This window comes from Passer domesticus, chromosome 1 (genome assembly GCF_036417665.1).
Source record: "Passer domesticus isolate bPasDom1 chromosome 1, bPasDom1.hap1, whole genome shotgun sequence".
Lineage (NCBI taxonomy): Eukaryota > Metazoa > Chordata > Aves > Passeriformes > Passeridae > Passer > Passer domesticus.
In genome coordinates this window covers 158,117,049-158,137,534 of record NC_087474.1, presented here as the reverse complement: position 1 = coordinate 158,137,534, position 20,486 = coordinate 158,117,049, and the positions used below count along the sequence as shown (strand labels likewise).

Below are 20,486 nucleotides of genomic sequence, written 5' to 3'. Positions count from 1 at the left end.
TGGCCATCAGCTGCCAGGAAGAGGGGATGAGGAGAAGCAGGGTGACTCAGATGCTGAAGCCAAAGATGCTCAGAAGCCCAAAAGGGACAAAAATAGGTGTCTGGGTCACTCAAGAGGGTTTGAGGACCACTTAAGATCTTTTCCCTCGGAAGCAGCAATTACCAGATGAAAGGGAATGTCTTCAAGCAGGCATTTTGGAGCATCTGGTTTGCATTTGGCACATTCACTGGGAGAAGCAGGGAAGGCTGGAAGGCTGCTGGATGGGTTGGTGGCTGGGCGAGGCAGATGGTGTCCTTCAGGGGATGAATCTGGTGGCTTACAAAATGCATTTTGACACCAGGAGCATCCCACATCTCTCCTCCTTTTTGGACTGTGCTGTCAATAATTTTCCAAAGCCTTTATGCTGAGTAAGGGCTGGATTTTTGCTCATGGGAGGTTAAGGGGTGTCCCCACATGAAGTGGCAAATAGGGGGATGCACACATGGTTTTCTTTTTAGGTTTCACCCTTCTTCACTACAGAGGAGGCATTGGCATGTAATTACCACCAGCTTTAATCCAGCCAGACCAACTGCCTTTCTGGCAGACCCAAATACAATAGGAGCCAAAGGTTATTGCATGCCCTAAATAAAACCATTACAGCCCTGGGGCCTCACCCAAGCCCAGACCGCAAAGCATCCAGGACCGGCTCCATTCAGTTTTTCTGAGTCTGGAAGATTTGGTTTGATGGCAATGACCCGTAACTGTTTTTTTTTCTTTTTACTTTTTTTGTTTTTTGCTTTCCCCCTGCAAAGCCACCTGCACACTTGAAACCACTGTGGCACCTGCCAGGAGCAGCACATCTGGCCAGCATTAGTGAGCCTGCCAGGGATGCACTTGGTTCAGTCTTTTCTTGCTAAAACCATTAGTGGCTTTAATTGAAAGCAGAGGTGGATGAAGGCACGTCACAGAGACACACCACAGCGTGCACAGCTCAGCCCAGCACATGGCTGTGACCAGTGTCCTCTCAGACTGCTGCCAGATACAGCCCAATGTGCTGCCCATCCATGGGATGGACTGAAATTTCAGGCACCACATTAGGACCCATGTGGCCTGGAGTAGCCACCCAGGAACCAGTGCATCCCACACTGTTCTCTTCTCCCAGTTACTTCTCCAAACTGGGATTTACTCTGAAACCTGAAGGGTTTTACTCTTTGTCCATAAGCAAATACAACCCAAAGTGATGCAAATGCTGACCTCGCCCAGATCTCAAGAGGTAAATATTGCATCATTATGAGCACGCCCCGTATCCTTTGACCCAGTCTGAGACACTCTTGAGTCCATCCTGATGCAGGGGCAAGGCAGGCCAGGGAGGAGGTGTGTGGTGGGAAAGGCTTTCCCCTCACCTCCCACTTTAATTATCGGTGTCTCATGTTTGCAGTGTGATGGACACTGGCCCTGCCTTTGTGCAAAGCTGCTCTGGCTCCTGGCATCCCCACAGAGCTGCTGGCAGGGAGAAATTGCATTTCACAACCCATCTTTCCAGGCTCCCACAAGATTACTGGAGGGAGAGGAATGTGCTGAAGAAAATATCCCAACTGCTGTTAAAAGGCACAGTTTTCCCTACCCCTTTCTGGGATGGCCATTCCTTCACTGAACCAAACACCCTCCTCCAGCTGGCAGCACCCACTGGAGCCAGCACTGTGTCACCTCCCCACATTACCCTGGGGTGTCTTTGCCCTCCTGGCCTCCCCTTCATGTGGAAATAATTGAAATTGTGATAAGCAGGCTCTTTTATGAAGAAATTCTGCTTTTCCCTCGCGGTGCTCCTGGGACAGAGCTCAGTCACTTTATATCTGGGCAATAAATCTCCAGGCTCTCTAGGGCACACCCGCCACACAAGGCAGTAATGGGCCTGCCAGATGCTGTTCTGTCTGGGTGAAGATCTCCCCAGCCAGTGCAGCATCTGTTAATCATTTTCCAGGAGGGTCCAGGCAGTGAGGCAGTCTCAAGTTGAATCCCTTTTGGCCAATCCTTTTGAATCACGGTAAAGCTTTCTGGGCTACCTGGAGCTGAAACAACCTGTGAGCTGCAGCAGCCTGTGATCCTGGGCTGAGAGATGCATCCCACACATCTCAGGAGGAAGGTGAGCAATCTTTCTCCTTGGTCCTTTTTCTAAGAGGTGTAAAATCCTCACCAGGCCAAGGCTAAGGTAGCCCTTTTCCTTGATCCCACTCATCTGCTTTTGCTTCAAAATCCTGTGAGCATCAGATGATGAGATGTGGTCCTGGACAGTGAAAAGCAGTGGGGAATCTTGAACTGGTTTGCTGTTGAGTCATCTCCTCCTGGGTGATGGCATATGGACAAGGCTGTAAGCAGGGATGGCTTTCTCTGATGTTTCTTCTCTGTTGAGTCTTCTTTCAATATTCCACAATCCCAGACCACGCAATTTGCCTCCAGCAAGTAAAACACCTCCAGGTTCTCCGCAGAAGATACTGTTGCATCTGGGGGCAATGGTTGGGCTGTTGCACGCATTCTGATTTCTCTCCTAGGCTAATTACAAGCCTCTTGGACTCTCTCAGGTGGCTTTGGCAAGTGCTCTGCTTTTCTAGTGCCAGTGCCAGGGAGCCCTGGCCACAGCCATCAAATCTTCCCCAACTATTCGAAAGCAGTTACGCTCCTTGTGTGTCTTTTCATTGCCGGAAGCTGGTGAGTGGATGGATCCTACACAAATAAACTTCTGGAGGGCAGAGAGTCAAAATATCCCTGGGCTTGTTTGGTGGGAAAAGGTTAACCAGCGTGAAGTCTATGAATTGCTGCTGACCCGACTTTGTTGACAAAATATAGTTATTAATTGGACTTGCAGGCAAACTGCCTGGGGCTGTTTAGAAGGAACTTGTCCATTGCAAGGGCTGAGATCTCCCTGGGAGAAGATCTGCCTAGGCTCTTTAGAGATGTGCCTAGGCCTTGGCCATGGCTCTGGTTTGGGGTTTTGTTGTTGAGGATAAGATGTGTCAGGGTCTCAGTCGTCCACACTGGCCATGGGGCCACAAAGATTCACCAAGAGCAGAGCTGTAGCAGAGGAGGACAGGAGGAGCCTGTCAAGATGCCTCAGACCAGGTGACTGAAATGGTCTCCTGATCTACAGGAAGATCTCCTTGCTCATTGCAGGAGTAAATACTGTTGGGCTAGACGGCATTTGAAGTTCCTTTCCAACCCAAACCATTCTGTAATTTTTGTGATGACTCTGATGAGGCTCTTGGGTCCCTAAATTCAGAGTTCTGCTGTCAAGCTGAATCCTATATAAAGCATCATTGCCTGGACAGGAACTTGATGGTGAAGGTGAAGTTCTGGAGTGTGACCTGTGCTGCTCCCAGTGTGCTCCTAAATTCCAGCAGCAGTTCAATGCTGCGTTGACACTGATGACACTCACTGTCACTCTATCCTCAGCCCAGTGGCTTATTTTTGACTGTGGCAGAGCAGTGGTCATTGCATGGGTTCCATCACAGCCTTTCAGCCACTATCATGGCAGCTCCAGAGCTGGCTGCTCCTCTTGTGGCTGGTGAGTTCTTTCACAGCATCTCACGGCCCTGCGTGAGGAACAGCTTGTTTCCCTCAGCCTGGGAGCGAGCAGAACACTCGTGCTGGCACCAGCCCAAGACAGAAGCTTTGGGAATCCTCCTCGACAGCCTGACAGCAAATGCTCCTCTCCAGCAGGGCCGGTGCTGGGAGGCTCCCAGCAGCAAAGCCCATCCCGGTGCAGGAAGAGCTCGCCTTGGGCTGCGAGGTTTCCTGCACCTGCGTGACTGAACGTGCTGGAAAGCACCTTCCATGCGTGCCAGAGTGGTGGAAATGCAGCTGCCAGCAGATAAACATGCCTGTGCCTGTCCTGCCGTCCTTTGAGGAGGGGGGTGGCACCTAGTGGAGGTGGGCAAAGGGGCCCACTTTCTCACTTTCCCTAAAAAGCTGACAGTTGCCTCCTAGGTGAGATCAGCCACATCCACATGGAGCCTCATGCAGGTTAACTGTGCTCCTCAAAGGTTGCCATGTGCCTGTAGCCTACAGATGAAGCCACCTCCCTGGGATGCTCAGCCTTGTCTAATTCAAGTTGGGCCATGCAAACATGACCTGGAAGAGCTAATGGGAGCAAGATCCATTTGCTTGTTCCTCTTGTGCAGCCCCTGGACATAGTCTTGCCCAGGCTGAAGTGGCCCCAGGGATGAAATGGTCCATCCAGGCTGGAGTTCAGAGCAGCTTGACCGTTCCCTGAGCAGCCGTGGCAAGCAGCCCACGTTTCACAAGTGGGGTTTTCCCATCAGGCTCTCCAGCTGCTATAAATAACAGGAAACGTTTTGTCGTTTTCTGCTCCAGGGAAGGTCAGGAGCTGGATTCTGTGGTCTTTGGAGCTTTAATAAGGTTGGAGATTTATGCAGTGTACCCAGAACTCCCCCGAGACAGCTTGCCTGAGGCTGTTTGGCTCCTTGGATGGAGAAGTCCTGAATGCCAGCCTTTGACAAAGTTGCCATAGCTGCCCTTTATGAGCTGTCAGGTCCTGCTAAATCCTTAATGTGCTCTTCATCTCCAGGCCAGATGCTAACTCTTGGGTTGCTGCCGAACCAGCTCACGAGAGGTTTGAACCATCCTCTGTCAGTGGTAGGAAAAGCTTCCACCGTGGATCCCAGGATGGATGGATCTAGGGACACCAGCCACTGGTCTCATGAGCTTGCGGGGAGCTCATTCTCATAGAATCACAGAATGTGCCCTTGTGAGACCCCACCTGGAGAACTGTGCCCAGGTCTGGAGTCCTCAGCACAAGAAAGACATGGACCTGTCAGAGAGGGTCCAAAGGAGACTACAAAAATGATCAGAGGGCTGGAGCATCTCCTCGTGGTTGCAGCAGGATGGAAACCCAGCAAATCAAGTGGGAAGATCCATCCTCAGGGGGTTGCTCAGACATCTAGACAGCTTTTCTGGGTCCTGAGAGCCCCAAGCTCAGCTCTGCACTGCCTGCTGCCCCAGCAGCCACGCAGGGAGGAGGCAGAGCCCTGTCTGCCGCCTCTCCCATTTCCCCAGCAGATGCAGGAATGCTTTGATGTCCACTTCCCCAGCCCCAGTGCCCAGCAGCAGGATTAACCACCAGTCAGATGTCTCCATCGACTCCAAATAAATCTTCTAAACTCAGACAAGCACCACTCAGAGGGGTCCCAGCATTCCCCTCTTGCAGAATGAGGGTTAAAAGTAGTTTTTTTCCCTTGCACCTGCCCCTCTGAAGCCAAGGCTGTGTTTTATTTTTAAAACTCAGGTTTCTTGGTGGTTGGTTCCTCTCCTGGGGTGTACAGGCCAGGGACAAATAGAAAAATTGACTATCTCAGTGGTACCAAGGTGAGCAGTGTGGAACGTGCTCACATGGGTTGGGAGAAACTCTTCCCTCCCCCCAGTCTCTTCTTCCTGTAACCAAGACAGAAATGCAACTCTAGGGATGATCCTTCAGAAAAATACTGAATTTTTCTCCTTTTTGCATGTTTATGAAAGTGTTTTATTTGTCTCTAAGGGGTTTTTGGTCAAAGTTAGCATGCCCTGTGCAGATCTCTGAAGCCTGGCTCAGTCCCACTTAAATGGTTTCAGTGAGGCTGAATTATTTTTTGTTAAAGCCCATGTGTTTACATTTCATAAGCTTATTTTAAAACACATGTGTATACAAGAGCAGGCTTATTTATATGGCAGATTGGCCTACTGTGTCCTTACCTGACTTAAGTGTCAAGGAAGCAGCTTTTTTTAACTTTTTACAAGCACAGTTTAAAATAAAATACTGGTTTGCTGTGCGCCAGTGAATCTGCCCAAGAGAGGAGGTCAGGACAAGGTCTTGTTTTCCAACTGTAAAATGTTATTTTGCTTATTTACAGAGCTTCCTCTCACCAGCCATCATTTTAGGTTAGTATGTTAACAACAGCTATAGGTAAAAAAAAAAATGGTTTATGTTCCCCAGAGTCTTGGCAGGCCAAAATCCTCAAGTAGCCAGGCTTCCCAGTGAAACAGCTTTTGGGAACTTTCCATCAGTAAAGCAGGATTTGCTGGGTGATCCATTCTGCCCAGGTTCTTGGCAAGATTTCTGATTTCAAGTACCCCAGGGAAATACTTGAGAAAAGCCTTTGTGGAGAGATCTTGGCATTTTCTACTTGCCCTGGAGGAAGGATTTTATTCTTGGTTTTAATCATACGAACTGGTAACACACCAGTCCAGCTGCAGGAAGGTGAGGAACATTTATGGTGGTGCAGTTCAGTGTTGGATTGTGAGGAGATGTGTGTGAACCTTAAAGCAGGATGGGGAGGATGAGGAGAGCCTCAGGGAGCTACGAATTTACACAAAAGCAAAGGGAAGCTTTGACTGTAGGATATAAAATTCATCTTTCACAAAGATTGAGAAGCCCACATGTGGTTTTTATGCCTGTGCTTGGAGAACTTTTCCTGCTTTTATCAGGCTTCCACGTGGGGCTGATGGATATGGACATGAAGACCTAGGAGGTAATGAGAGAAGTGTTGACATTTACACCCAGGAGAGAGCTGGAGCAGACACAGAGTGAGGGATGGTGTTCCATCCAGAGCAGCTGTAAACCAAAGCCCTGACCACTGGTGGTTATTTAAAGACTCCAGCAGCGTTTCCTGCCATGGGAAGGTGCTTGGCCCACGTTCAGCCTGGGCGACTGCTCTCTGCAAAGCCAAATAAACAACAGCCACTTGAACTTTCCACCTTGCAGGCTCAGCCACATGCCTCATCCTGGGCCATGAGCAGGCACTGCACCTCAGATGGGCCTTGTGGATGAGCCTCTTTGGAGGATTCAGAGTGATCACCACATTTTGGGGTTGAGGGTGCATTTCCTGTGTCTGAAGAACCCTAGTGAAAGAGTTTGGTGCAGTTTGGAGCTGAGAGAGGGCATTTGGGAAGGGAGATCTGTGTCTCCATGCAGGGCCATGTCCTTCAGTGACCTTGGGCAGGGCCAAGGGAGGAAATTATATCCTTTAACTCTAGAATTGTACTTTAGATGCTCTATCTCCTCAGAGGAGCACAGTTCAAGTAGCCAGGACCAGGAATTTCATCCATCAATCCAGGCATGGTGCTAATGCGTGGCTGCAGGGACCATCTGATCTACAGGATGTCCATGAGGGTGCCAAGGCATCAGGGGTGAGATGCCCATAGCAATGCTTCACCGTTGGGGAGGTTGGAGGCTGTCCCTTCCAACCTCAGCCTTCCTGTGACAGTCAGTGTGAGATGTCAGACAGTCCTCTGCAGGTATTTTGTTGCTTTTATTGAGTTATAGTTAACACGATGCACGTCCTTCCCCACTTCTGACCCTTCCCGGGTGAGCTGAGATGTTTCAGCAACTCACATGCACCCTGCAGTGGATGTTCCCCAAGTCCAGCTCCTCAGCCTGGGAACTTTTGCAAGACTTGGCAGCAGGGCTGTTGCAGGAGTATTCCACACAGGACCCAAAAATATTGCTGTCGGTGCAGCGTCGGCCGGCCTGGACGCAGGGTCAGGTCCCGCAGAATTCAGACTGTTGACGAACAAGCTTGAGCACATTCAAATGTTTCGTCTGATTTTCTTTGGCTGCAGAGTTTCCAAGGGAGCCAGAAAGCTGGCTGCTCCTCATGTTGACTCTGCAGACCAGAAATACAGCTGGGTTCAGTGAAATAAGGAAGCTCGCAATTCTTGTACTCGTGTAGCAGAGAGGGGAAAAGCTCAGTTTGGAAAAGCTCAAATGTCTTTCTAGAGATAAAAATAAGTCCAAGGTGGTGCTCTCTGCCTGTACTCAGCATCAGGGATGATTGAGGATCAAAATCCTTGCTTGACATCCCTCTGAATTTCTGGCAAAGAAACAAATCCAGGGGCATTTCACTTGATCAGGTTTGAAAAGTGTGTCCACACTGGCTTTGGAGAGTGCAGAGAGAGGCTGTGCCAGCACTGAGCTGGGATGAGAGCATGGGAGCAGGAGGAGAGCATCACTTTAAACTGCAAATGAACCCTGAAATGACAAAAAACTTGAAGCAAGCCCACATTTTGGGTCAGGCCGGCCATGAATCAGCTCTAGAAAATGAAAGACAAAACTTTCTGACTTCGGTTCAAGCTATGAACTTAAAGACTCTCATTTATCTGGTTTAATGGATGTGAGCCAGAGACATTTTTTGAGGTTAGTGGATGGGACAGCTTCCTGAAAATGAACTCATTGAGAAAGGCGTGATTTGGAGACAAAGTTTGTCTCAAATTCTCATATTGTACAAGGCTGGGTTAATGTGACATGGAAATACCTTCTCTATATCCCAGAGCTGCTCTTGAGCATCCTCCATCCATTTAGTGTTCTCTGCTAAAATGCAGAGGCACGATAAATCACTTCCAAAAATGAAAGTTGAAAAAAACAAATGAGATCTTAAACCCATCTGAATGACAACAAATGTGTAAATAGCTTTTGCACAGGACAGCTATGTAATCTTACTCCATTTCCCCAAGATAACAACCACAGAGTGACAGTGAACTGTGGACAAGTGGGGCAGCCCATGGTCCAGCTTTGTGATTTCATGGCTCAGAGATGAGGATCAGAATAGGAGTGTCTCACATGTTGGTGATTTTTGTCAGCAAATCTTAGTAGGTTTTTTTTTCATAACAAGGCTATTTTTCCCCCTTCACTTTCCCTTTAAAATACTGATTTATTTTTGCCATTCTTTAAAAATGGCAGTGTATTCCCCACAACTGTCTTCAGGCATTACAAAAATCAGAATACTGCCTGAAGCCAGGCATAAAAATGCAGCAGAGGCGTCATGCAGGCAGCTGGGCTAAAATTGGTATCTGCTAAAGTTAGGGGAGATTTCATGAAGCTGTTGTTTGTTTTATTGAAGTGGACAGGTTGAAGACCAGGGTTTTATCAATGCCCTGGCATTTGAGGGCTGCACTACTGGTCCTGCATGCTGTGAGTCTTCCTCATCCTTGGTGCTGTGGCTGCAAGCTGGAAGGGTGGCTGGGATGTGCTCCTGGTGAGGAGTTGGTGGTGTTGTCGCCAGCTTTGTAGGCAGCAGTGCTGGAATGATGCTCCTGCCTGCAGTTGTGCTGGCAAAGTGGATGAGCTCAGAGATGATCCTTAGTGTTAACTAAAGGCTCCTGTTCTTACACTGTGCCAGTCTCCTGGGAGCAGATTTGGGACAGGAGTTCCTCTGTGCCTGGGTTAGGTGTTGGCTCCATGGGTGCACCCAGCCAGATGCAGATCACCACAGTCCTGCCAGCCTGTGAGGCTCACACAGGGAGGCTGTGATCCAGCCACATGGGAGAGGTTGGTTGGAATTTCCCAACCAAGCAGACCTCTTGCTGAGGTCCCCACAATCTTTCAGGTGCCACTATCTGGTGGAGCATGAGGGAAGTCCCTCTGCTGCTTTTGTAGTAAATGCCAGCCCAGGACGTGCTAGTGACAGCAGAGAGGATGTGCTCCATCTGCATGACGAATGACACTTACAGGAGATCTGGAAACAGGATGGGGATGTTTTATCGACCAGCTGATAAAAGAAAATGCCAGAGAAATTCCCCTGTGGGAACACACAGCAGAGTTTCACCCCATGTCTCAGTATTGAATTACAGTGCTCATTTAACAGCCCTTGGCTTTCTGTCCCAGTGCTGCCCACTGTGCCCTGCCTGTTTGTAAAGAGATGGGCTGGGAATGGATCAAGCTGAAAATAAACTTTTTATTTATTTTTTAACTCCCCCAAGGCAAGATCAACTCCATGGTGCCTTTGCCAAGATGGCCTCGTGCTGGTAGAACTGAGCCAAACCAGTACCTGCTGATTTTTCACAGGAGCAGATGAGCTCCATGTCCTGTGGCTGGAGGGGACATCTTCAGTGTCCCTTGTCTCTATTCCCTCTGTCCCAATGTGGTGCTGCCCACACCAGGCTGATTTTGCTCTTCGTTTTCATGTGCAATGCCAAATTTAAATTATTTGTGAAGTAGCAAAACGTCCTTTGTGCTGGCTGCTGAAGTACTGTGTACACATCTGTGTCTGTAGGGTTTTTCTTCTACGGTAGTTGAAATAGTATGGATTTCAGCATGGAGCAAGGTATATTAATAGGAATGCCCTAATTTTGCTTTTTCTCTGTACCAAAGGAGCTTACAGTGGGGGAATTAACTGAGCCTTAAGTCAGCACTGGGTGTTCTGCAAAGCCTCCATAGATGTTCCTCAATGTTTTATTTTCTGTTTGCAGCAGCCTGGCTCTTTAGGAAGCAGCATGAAAAAGAGGTGGAGAAAAACCCTCCCAGGATACATGCATGGCAAACAGAACAGGGAATGTCTGTCTGCTTCCTCCCCAGGCTGAAACCCTCTTATGTGCCCCTGGGAGCACAGGGACAGGGACCATTCTGGACGGATTTCAAAGCCAGTATTTAACACAGACAGCTTGTTACTGCTGTTGCTTTTTCATTCACCTCCTTTCCCTTTTTCCCTGCTGAGAAGCAGAGCATGTGCATTTACTATCAATCAGCTTTATCATAAATGATGAATTTGAGCTTGCAGCTTCCTTTACCCAGGGAAGCTCATTTGCTTTCAGCTTGATTAGAGCCTGCTCCAGCACAGCAAGGGTGGCTTGGAAATGCCACCCACACTGGGGTGTCAAAATGCCTCAGAAACCATCCAGGAGCCAGGGAGCCAAGCAGAGCCGGGAAACCAAGGGGAGCTGGAGCAGCTTGCGTGTCTCCAGGCCATTAAAGCTCACCCCTGGGGCTGGGGAGGATGTGCAGAGCACGGATGAAACGCTGCATCCTGCCTGTCCCATCCCTGCTGGATCCGGCCGTAGGAGCTGAGGAAGTTTTCCTGCTTAGCAGGGTGGGGAGGCTTCACATCTCAGCCTTTATTTAATTTTCAGGTGATAAAAGCGTCGCTTCCTTGCCTGGCGCGTCAGAGCAGCCAGCACCTTCAAACGCTCCCCTTTCTCCAGGGAATTTGCATTTCCCTAAAGGCAGCACCGGATTTATGCAAAAATCTAGATGAAAGAGAGTCAAAGGCAAAGCATGCTCGTGAGTAAGCTGTCCTGGGTACTTCCTGAACAGCCAGACCCTCTCCTTCCAACCTTTTGGCAGTTTGGGGAGAAGTGATGCTGACTGCAGGTTCCTCCAGCCCCAGAAATACTTCGTGATGACCACTTTACCTCCACGTTGTCCCAAGAGTGGTATCAGTCTGGAAAGGTGTTTTGAAGTTGCAACATCCCACTGTTGGATGTGCTTTTCCTGGGTGCACCATTCTCTCTTGTTATGTGTTCAGATGGTGTTTCCTCTCTAGAGAGGATGGATTTCTTCCTCATCTTGCTATTCCCCTGAGGATGTGATCCTTCTCCTTTGGTGGTCTCCAAAATCACCTGGGTGAAGTTCATCAAAGCCAGCTGGCTGTGCTGCATGACCTTCTCCTTGCTTTCCCTGACAGGATGGGAAGAGCACCAAGTATCATCATCCCACAGTGGCTCTGACATGAGCTTTTTACTCATGCAAATCATTGCAATTTCCCTTCCTGAAATACCAGGGCGTTTGCTGGCTTTTACAAAGCCACTGCTGGAAATCCTTCCTGTGAATGACAGGAACAGGATTGGATGACTGTTCATCTTCTGTATCGAAAGACAGTTCATTTAAGTTCAAGAAGTGCCAGGATCTGTATAGTTTGCCATCTTTTTTTAGCTGGTTTCGCCTCCAACAGTGGCTGGGAGCAGCCTTGGCATGCCAGAGCATCTCTGTGTGACAAGTGAGGATGTGATTTAAAATCTGCTCATCTGGGGCTGCAGCAGCTGCTCCCTGCTTCTGGTGTGCAGCCCAGAAAGGGACAGGCTTGATGGTAATTGGGGAGCCCATTTTTGCAGTCCAAAACCACCAAGTCCCAAGCTGCAGCATTGTAGGGCTCCAGCCCAAAGGATTTTTCATCCCATTTTCCTGAGTGTCCTGTTCTAGCAAAGCTTTTTTAATATCTTGGTTGAATTTGAATCCACTTGGAACCCCACTTGATGAAGTTGCAAGTGGGAAGCTGGGTGGGAGCTGATGTGGGAACCCAGGGGAAGAGTCATGGTGACACCCAACCACCCTGGCCATCAGGCACTCAGAGCATCCTGCATTGGTTTGGGACGGAAAGGACCCTTAAAGATTATCTAGTTTCAACCATTCTGCCTGGACAGGGACACCTTCAATTGCAACCAGGTTGCTCAAGGCCTCATCCAGCCTGGCCTTGAACACTTCCAAGGATGGGGCAACCACAGCTTCTGGGGGCAACCCGTTTCAGAGTGTCACCACTCTCATCATAACAAATTTCCTCCTTATGTTCAATATGAACCTGCCCTCTTTCAATTTAAAGCTGTTGCTTTTTGTACTATCACTACAGGCCCATGTAAAAGTCTTTTTCAATCTTTTTTTTTTTTCATCCTCTCTTTAATACATTGAAAGTCTGCTATGAGGTCTCCCTGACCACCAATTCCTGAGATGGGGAAAGAGCCACAGCCACATCCTCACATTTTTATGCCCATCTGAGCTCAGCTGCAAGGTGCATTTCCAAGGGGCTTTGGGTTTCAGAAGTTCTGTAGTTGGGAAATGGCCTCAAGCTGCACCAAGGGAGGTTCAGGTTGGATATCAGGAAGAGTTTCTTCACTGAAGGAGCGATTCAGCATTGGCATGGGTAACTCAGGGAACCAGTGGAAAACATCCCTGAAATGTTCAAAAATAGGTAGACATGGTACTCAGGAATGTGGTTTGGTGAGGCAGGATGGTACTTGGTTGAAGGATAGACTTGATGAGCTTGGAGATGCTTTACAACCTGAAGAATGTTACAATTCTATCTACAATTCCATTATTATGATTTGCAGACCCTGAGTAATCTGAGCTCTGCACTGCCTTAATTTCCTTCCTCCAAAGTGATGCTTAATCCTCCCTCCTCCTCCTTCCAATTTAGTCCCCCATCTTCCACGGGGACAAGGTGCAAATCGGGCTGAGGACATGAGGCTGTGCTTTACACACCAGGCAGGCTTGGCAGAGCAAGTGGAGACATTGCTGAGACATTGCTGTCCCTCCAGCAAGAACAGCTGGGACTTTCAGCATTTCATGCCATTTGATCTTTTATTTGAAAGAAAACCACCTTCATTTGCTCTGCGAGCTCCCACGGGTGGGGGACAACTCTTGGCACAGCTTTGGGGTTTTGCACAAGGGTGGCAGGACCATAGGATTTTTTCCCTGTTACTGAGGATGTCTGGGCCCAGGAGGGTGGGAGAGGGTGCAGGGGAACAAGAGAGGGTACAGGATCAAGCCATGCTGTAGCCATGCTTCCCAAACTGGCAGCTTGGAAGTACCCACCTTTGTCCCTAGAACTTTGTTGACATGTTGCTTTTGCAGAGCACTTTTCCTGTGGCAACCACAGAGCTCTGCTGTGGCTTTTTGCTGGAGCTAAGGAGTTTTCTGGAAGAGGGTTTTAGGGAAAAACATCTCTGCAGGACCTAGGCTTAATGGGAGGAACCAGGAGTGTGATGTGCTGGTGGGTCTTGAAAACATCTTGCCACATCCTACCCAGGAGCAGCCTATTTTCCCATCTCCCTTCACTTGCTCCATGGCTTTTAATTATCCTGGCTGACACTCAGTTGTGTTTCCCTCAGGAAACACAATTGTTGATACTCCTGAGGGGACACTTCTCACCTACATGGAGCATCTCTGTCCCATCCTGCTGGAAAAGGGACATCCCTGGAGGGGCTATTTCAAGGGGCAGTTTCTGCTGATAAAGTGACAATAGCCATGTCTGGGGAGGATGAGGAGGAGATAACCCAACGTGTTTCCCTGCAGCACTGTCCCCATGGGCTTGGTGGCTGCCTTCAGAAGTGTTTTGGTGTCCCCAATACAGGAGAGGGCTGGTGGTGCTGCCACCTGCCAGCAGCCTGTTGTGATTTGTGTGACACTGTCTCCACGGGGTGAAATGTGTAAAGCAAATAGTGCAGAGCGACAGCAACATGATTTGGGAGGACAACCCCAGACAGCATCCAGGGTCTGGATGGTGGAGGAAGCTCAGATACCCACAAACACCATCTCAACCTGGTGCCATTGACTTGGAAGAGCTGCCTTTCTCCAGAGCTTGGCTTCTCTGGACAATCCTGACCATAGCTTGACACCACCAGAGATCCTTCCATGGGACACGTCACAGGCAGAGCATGTTCTGTCCTTTGTTGCATTCCCAGCATGTCACAGAACACTATTTCAACATTGTCTGCGGGTCAAAATCCATCCTTTGGGTAGATTTGAGTCCCTTGGAGCCCCCTTCATCAGCAAACTTCCATCAAAGCCACCGCAGCCTGTCTGGGTTGGGGATTGTGCAACAGGCACCAGTGACGCAGAGAGGGCTCTGGTGGCCTTGGGTCAGGGCTCCTGGTGGCCTGACCAGGTGATGTGGGGACAACTTCCCATCAGAATCCCCCCACCGAAGAGGGACATTGCAAATAGCAAAGTTCAGGTCTCGTGGGACAGAGGTTCAGGCTCAAACTGTACCTCAAAGGGGAGGTCATGGCAGGTCCTCCCTGCCCTTCCCAGGAGTGTGCTGCTGTTTCTCATGTTACCCCAAAAAACACGTCATTCTGCACCCCCACCCCCAAACTTCGCCACCTGCTACAACTAATAAATTCGCTCAAAATACTGTGAGAAACCACAAGAAAAAAGCTGGGCAGGTGTTCAGCTGCACCAGAGTTTCAGGGTGGGAGGGACACGTGGCAGTGGCAGTTGTTGGGGGGACCACTGGGGTCAGTTTGCCCTTAGTGTGTGTTTTGGGACAAGGATGCTGCTTTGGGATTCTTTTCTTTCCAAGGATACTGTTGGACAAGGCTTGAAGCCTGGAAATGCTCAATTGCACACAGAATTGTTTTTTTTCCCCTGATTCTTCTGGCCAAAAGAAATCCCTGAAGGATGGGGGGAGCTGGCCCCCAGTATTTGGGGTGCCTGACTTCCCTGTGCATCAGGCGCCGGAGCGTGGGGACCATCCATCCCCAAACGACCGAGCCTTTCACCCCTCCCCAAAAAAACCCTCTAGGGCACACCCTCTGCAGATTTGGGACGCAGCCAGCTCCAAGCCTGTTATTACTTTTCCCAGTGGAGTTGGCCTCTCTTCCTCCCCCCTCTTTTTTTCTTTTTTTTTCTCCTTTCCCTTCAAATCAAAGCCAGGAAAAACCTCTGACGTCGGCAGCAGGGCTGTGAGCTACTCGTGGCTGCTGGGGGAAGGCAGTGGAGGGGATATCCCAGATCATAAAACCAGGATCTCGCTGTGAGCAGGGCCACCGGTGACTGCCTGTGAGTTGTCCACTGCTGGGAACAGGGTGGGAGGGATGGATGGGGATGTGTTCAGCTGGGGGGGTTCTTTTTCCCCACAGTGTGGAAGGTTTAGTGCCTTTTTGTGGTTTTTATAATCCTCTGATGGCTGAATCTCTTCTGGTACAAGAAGGAATTAGGTTAAAAAGCTGTCCATGGAGACCTCAAATTCGAATTGCTTGGGAGCTGTATGAGAAGGGAAAAGTTGAAATTCCAGTGAAAGGGCTGTGGAAAGGGTGCTTGAAGCATCATATTTCCTCCAGGGCATTGCCCCGTGAGCTCTGGACAGGAGACACAGCCCTGACACTGGTGGCATCACAGGAATTCCAGTGTGAGCACAGTGTCTGTGTCCAGGGGTTGTGAATCTGGGTGAGAGGGAAAAACAACTTCCAAAGGACCTTTGTAGACACTTTCCACACTGTGCCTCAGCTTCTCTTCAAAGACAGAAGGTGCAAATACAAGATAAGAAAGGGTTGATCATGTTACCGGTGCCTCCGGTGCATTCCCAGCTTGCACAGTGCTGGGAAGACTTTGCTCTTCTTTTTATCTGGCTGGCTGGCTCGCTGCCTCAGTTTCCCCATTCCTCCCTCTTTCCTGGTGTCCTGAGTGCCTCCTGCTTGCAAATATCCATGCCAACATCATGTTGGCATCTTTCCCTGATCTCTGAATGTTACCAAACTTCTTGAGTCCAACTGGGGCTGTAAAATCAAGGGCTGCACAGCTCTCTTTGGCAAGATTTAGTGTTAGCCGGTATTTACTGAGCACCAAAAAGGACGTGGTGAAAGATGCATCACCTGGTTTATCTTGCAGGTGTTTTCATGGGCTGCCAAGAGCCCCCATTGCTCTCCCTCTACAGCTGTGCATTTTTAATCCTCCTTGTTGTGTTTTGCTCAGAAAACATCACGTGCAGCAAGAGAAACAACCTAAAAAATAACCCCTTGGAGGAAAAGCCCCACGATGGTTCCCTGGCAGATGGTGCTGGGCACTGCTTCACTCCTGGCAGCAGATACCCCACAGCAGCACAGTACCCAGCATGGCTTTTCCAGGATATCCCATCTGCTCTGTCCAGCTCTGGCCCTGGAGCAGGATGTGCCAGTGGCTGCTTACACCTCTCCCCACAGATTCCAGCTCCTGCTGGGTGTTTTGTTTCCGTCGCTCTCCTCCCGGACCTTTCCTGTTTCCTTCCGTGCGGATGCAACTGGAGGAAATCTCAGCACATTGGCTGTGTCCCAGCTGCAGTCACAGGCTGGGGACAGCACTGTGGCTCTCTGTGTCCTGGGACCTGTTCTCCCTGGCAGTGATGGCGATGGTGGCAGTGGTGATGCTGCTCAAGCTGGTGGAAGTGGTGGTGCTTGTGGCACTGATGGTGCTGCTCATGCTGGTGGAACCCAGTGGTGGCAGTGGTAGTGTTGCTCATAGTGGTGGCAGTGGTGACACTGGTGGCAGTGCTTGGAATGGTGGTGCTGCTGATGCTGGTGGCAGTGGTGGTGTTGGTGGCAGTGGTGGTGCTCATGGCAGTGGTCATTGTGGTGGCAATGGTGACAGTGGTGTTGCTGCTGATTCTGCTTGCGGTGATGGTGGTGGCAGTGGTGATGCTGGTGGTGCTGCTCATGCTGGTGGCAGTGGTGACAGTGGTGGTTCTGCTGGTACAGATCTTACATGTGCAGCTGAGCCTCACAGACCTGCTCCCCATGGTCACTCGTGTCAGTGGCAATGGATGTGTGCAGAAACTTCTGCATGGTGATAACTGAAAATACTCAGAAGCTTGGATTCCATGGTCACTCATGTCAGTGGCAATGGATGAAACTTCTGCATGGTGATAACTGAAAATACCCAGAAGCTTGGATTCAGTTCTCAGGGTGATGGAAGTGCTTGTTGGGAGCAGCAGAGCAGGACTTTATCAGCCTTAAGGGGAAAGGGCTGGTCAGTGTCTTGGTACATGAGCTGAAAGAGAGGTCGAGAAAGTGTGACACAGCTGGGTGTTTTGTTGGATTTCTCTGAAGGTGAACTTTGAACAGGAGATGTGCTCACTCTGAGATCTCTATATTTATATACGGGTGAGATACACATTGTTTGGGTGAGTAAGAGCCTTTGTTCCGAGTCCCGCTGCTGAAGCTCGTGTGGAGCGACACTTTGGCTCTGCAAAGCTTCCTTTTCCTTCTCTTGGGGATGTGCTGTGTTTAGGAAAACCTGACTCCACCATCTGTGTCCCGCTAGCCGGGTACCAGCAGCACAGCCATCAGGTCAGGCAGCTGCTTGCCTCTCTAACCAAGCTCTTCAAGTCACTGGGTGAAAAAGATCTGACCTTTATTGTCCATCAAGTTGCCATGAGGAAGATCAGCCTCATTCCTCTGTTGCAGGCTTAGTCCCTGGACATCTAGGATGAGGCTAAGATGTTTGTAATGGCCTTGCCACACTGCAAAGGAATATTTCAGAGACCCCTGTGATCCCCTCAGCTGTGGGGGTATAAGACAAGGAGATGATGGCTCAGTGATCCCCATCCCAAGAGCAGCAACCTTCATTGCTCTCTTGCCACACTGGTGTGTGTTCATACTGGATCCTCAGTGGGCTCTTAGCTGCAAAATTCCTGTGTAAGAAGCAGAAATTTCCACAGTCATGGTGAAAAGAAAATCATAGAATCATTAAAGCTGGCAGAGATCTCCGAGATCAGTTGTTAACACTGCCAGATCCACCACTAAACCATGTGCCACATCCATGCCTCTTGATCACTTCCAGGGATACTGATTCCACCACTTCCCTGGGCAGCCTGCTCCAATGTCTGAGCACCTTCCTAGTGAAGAAATTTTTCCTTATACCAAATCTAAACCTCCCCTGGCACAACTTGAGGCTGTTTCGTCTTGTCCTGTCCTTTGTTATGTGGAAGAAGAGACCAACCCCCACCTGGCTACAACCTCCTTTCATCGAGGTTCCCCAAGACGGGTTTGAGCCTGACAGGCCAGCACTGCATTGCTGAGCATCCTCATCCAGGGCTTGTTCACTGTGTCCTCACATGCTTCCTCTAGATCCCCCGGAGCGCTCAAATGAGAAGGATTTATATTCCACTTGGCAGGTTATTAATATTAGCTAAAATTCCCTTTTCCACATTGTCCTGCCACGCTTAATATGGAGATCAGCATCGCAGCCTGAAACGCCGGGGATGATTTGTGATTGAATACCCATTAGGGATTTATGGGCTTCGGGACTGAATTGCTGGGATGTGTGATTGCCAAAATACTTGAAACGCTTCCACTGGAGAGGAGACCTTGTGGGAAAGGAGCACTCGCTGTTCTCGTAGGCAGGCGGTTCCCACTGAGCCTCCGTTACTGGCAGCGAGCGCGCCCAAGCCAATAAAAAATTGTCCAGGATCCAGAGCACCGATGGAGCATGAACTGTGTGTTGGATGATGACAAGGGGCAGCGCTGGCATTGGTGCTGGCAGCAGCTCCCAGCCCCACAGGGCTGCTCAGCAGGTGGGATTTAATCCAGGACATGGGTAAACATGGGCACAGTTCGTATTGATGTCCCTGGCAGCCGGTTAAAATGAGATATGAGGTTGTCTGAAGGGAGAAAAGTAATTTTTTGATGCTTTTCCTTGTGCACCTCTGGTGCATCAAATCAGATCGATCCAAATCATTAGGACAGATGGCATTAAACACACTGGAAGCCTGAAGAGCAAAGGCATGAAAAGTAAAAGCAAAATGTCCTCAAGTCCTTTGTTTCAGAGAAACTGGGCTTTCAAGCTGATGGTTTGGGGCAATTCCTGCTTTGCATCAGCTCTTCCCTTTGAGCAGGCAACTGTGGCTGCCCATGTCTCCCACCTCCCATCCCTTTTCGTGGTTGTGCTGGCCAGCAGATTGGCAGCTGGACATGTAGGAGACAGCCAAAACCAGCCCAGAATTACCCTCCAGAAATAACAAATTGGTTCTTACCCAGCCATGGTGAGATCATCCTGAGAAGAAGCAGACCTCACAAACAAAGTGATAGATGGGATCATCACTGAAAAAGCACAGTGAACACTGGGGGAAGCAGGTTTCCCGGCCCATCTTGCAGGATTATTGCAAGCTTTGAGCAAAAATTCCAGCTGCTGTGGTCCAGGTGGGGAGGATCAGCATCATCTGTGGGCTGAGCTGCTCTGAATCACACCTAAAACACTGTGGAGATGCAGCTCCCACCTCACTGCCATGCCTCAGCCAAGCTCCCAGCCTCCATCAGCTGCTAAAATCTGATTTCTCAATGGGGACTGGAAAGTCATCCCCCCTGAATGTCCCACTCATCCCCTGCAGCCCAGGCAGGGTTTGAACTTCGCAGAACATCCTTGCAGGACTCTGGAATAGCATTATCCCCTTCTTTATGGGCAAAAAAAATTAGTCAGGTGTGATGGAAGATGGTTGTTGGGAAGAGTTTGTGATTTTAACAGCCAAACTGGGCACACTCAGCGGAACAGCTCTGCTTCCCCTGATACCTTACCTGGCTTTTTTCCTGTTGCTATTTAACTTTTTCATCCCTGGGTACCACTGGAGAAGCAGGAGGTGTTAAACATGTAAATAATGCTCAGGCCTGGACAAACCCATTGTCAGCACCCAGGTGCTGTTATGAGCTGCTCATCTCATCTCCCTTCTCCCACCTTGTGGCATTGCATAAGGGTGAAAAATCCAGAGGGAAAAGTTTCTGGCTGCTGTGAGGAGAGCCAAGGGGGTGCCTGCTGGCCTGGCTCGCGTTACTTATGTGCTTATGGTCTATTTTGAGGCTCTGGCCACCCGGCACTAAGCAGCCTCTGACCTGGGGGAAGGACCAACTTCAAAACAAGAGTCCAGTGGGGAACAATCTGGGGAGGCTCTGGCTGGGTTTCCCTCGGCTCTGAGTGGGGCTGGCAGAGCCCTTGCCTCCCTGCTGGGCCCATCATCTCATGGATTTGTGTATTTCCACAGTGGGAGTTGATTTTCTTTCTTAATTCTTCCCACTGCCATCCTTGAAAGCAAAGATGCCACGGGTGGAGGAGCCGGGCTCCGTTACTGGGAGCGATGTGCCGGCAGCGTGGGAATGTGGATGAGCAGGCAGGGAGACACATCCATCACTAACCCTGGCAAAACCACACACACGCAACCCCCTCCTCAGCCCCCCCTCCCCAAGATAGCTCATTTGCAGGCGGCTTAATTCTCCTAAGAGCATTAGAGGTG

General features: G+C 49.7%; 1 protein-coding gene and 1 long non-coding RNA gene across 3 annotated transcripts in view; one reads left to right on the top strand and one right to left on the bottom strand.

The window, feature by feature from the left end:
• Positions 1–20,486, top strand: part of PTP4A3 (protein tyrosine phosphatase 4A3) — a 42,162-nt gene that overhangs the window by 10,140 nt on the left and 11,536 nt on the right. The window lies entirely within an intron of this gene.
• Positions 9,991–14,138, bottom strand: LOC135285994 (uncharacterized). Of its 2 annotated transcripts, XR_010350577.1 has the most exons (4): positions 14,032–14,138; positions 13,325–13,401; positions 12,491–12,682; positions 9,991–11,416 (listed from the first exon to the last, which is right to left on the bottom strand). It is a non-coding gene; the product is annotated as an uncharacterized LOC135285994 (long non-coding RNA). The 2 variants fall into 2 exon arrangements; XR_010350576.1 differs by lacking the exon at positions 9,991–11,416 and having other exon boundaries at positions 11,425–12,682.